Source organism: Carlito syrichta, unplaced genomic scaffold (genome assembly GCF_000164805.1).
Source record: "Carlito syrichta isolate Samal-C Ts95f unplaced genomic scaffold, Tarsius_syrichta-2.0.1 Scaffold302426, whole genome shotgun sequence".
Taxonomy (NCBI): domain Eukaryota; kingdom Metazoa; phylum Chordata; class Mammalia; order Primates; family Tarsiidae; genus Carlito; species Carlito syrichta.
Genome location: NW_007246522.1, coordinates 238,313 through 239,784, shown reverse-complemented (window position 1 = coordinate 239,784; position 1,472 = coordinate 238,313). Strand labels below are relative to the sequence as shown.

The 1,472-nt window shown below is 44.5% G+C and overlaps 1 protein-coding gene across 1 annotated transcript in view; it reads left to right on the top strand.

The window, feature by feature from the left end:
* Positions 1–1,472, top strand: part of TDRD12 (tudor domain containing 12) — a 104,167-nt gene that overhangs the window by 77,994 nt on the left and 24,701 nt on the right. The window lies entirely within an intron of this gene.

Sequence of the window (1,472 nt, the reverse complement as noted above, 5' to 3'; positions counted from 1 at the left end):
CCAGGCGGGTCTTGAATCCGCGGGCTCAGGCAGTCCACTCACCTCAGCCTCCCAAAGGCGCGGGATTACAGGCAGAGCCACCAAGCCCGGCTTGTAGTTGTTCTTTATTGGAGAGAAAAAATGGGAACTTAATTAAACAAGTATTTTAAAAACTATAGCTCAGAGAATGAAGCAAAACATAAAGCCCACCTGGCAAATGTTTCCACAGCTTAGAGTGGGGCACGATTTTCACTGGTGTGCCAGAGGGATAACAGAGCCCCGGCATGTCTTCCCCACCCAGACCTGCTCCTGCCCAGTTTGAGTGGAGAAAGGCTCTTCTGCACATTCCCACGTGGGAACACGTCCCCGGGATTCACTTGGGGTGGTGTGCCAGCCTAGGCCACTTCCTCCTGCCACGGAGAGGCCATGGAAGGGACTCCCAGTCCTACATCCACACCCCCCATTAGCAGAGACCAGACTGTTGCAGATTTTCATGTTTTACCTAATTCTGTATAAATTGAAATGCATAAAAATGGTTTGTTTGCAGAAAAAGCAGGTGGAAGAATCAGTCCAGAATCAGACCTTGGCATGGGCCCTTTCCAGACACATGTCAGCTTTGGATTGTAGGACAAAACCTCCTTGTTAATGGAAGTAAAAGTTGAGTAAGAATCAGAAAAATATAAGAATTTTGTGTCTGGTTACAGTGTTATAGATTGGTGTTGACTTGTAGTTTTATTCCAGGACTCCACGTTGGCCTTTCCTCATACCTGATCATATTTCTGCATGTAGGGCTGGGCTTTGGAAGATTCTGAAGTAAGCGTAGTTCTGAAATAATCCAGATGCAGTGGTGGGAAGCCCTTGCACATTGTGACACATGCCAAAGTACATCAAACAATGCAGAGAGAAAGAAAGGCCATGTGAGAGTGTCTGATTCAATTAAAATTTAAATAGTCACCACTGGAGAGAGGAGAACCTATTCAGTAAATGGTACTGGGAAAACTGACTGACCACATGCAGAAGATTGAAACAGGACCCCTATCTATCCCCATGCACAAAGGTTAACTCCAAATGGATCAGAGACCTAAATGTAAAACCTCAAACCATGAGAACCTTAGAAAATGAAGGAAATACCCTCATGGAAATCGGAACTGGCATCCAATTCCCGAACAAAATCCAAAACCCACAGGTCATAAGAGAGAAGATAGACAAATGGGACCTTATTAAACTGACAAGCTTCTGCAAGACCAAAGAAACCATCAAGAGAGCAGGGAGACAGCCTACAGACTGGGAAAAAATATTTGCCAACACCAGGTCTGACAAAGGCTTAACATCCTGGATCTACAAGGAACTAAAACATGCTGAAAAGAAAAAAACAAACAACCCCATTATAAAATGGGCAAAAGATATGAACAGACACTTCACAAAAGAAGACATCCGAGCAGCCAACAAACACATGAAGAAATGCTCAACCTCACTAATCATCAGGGAGATGC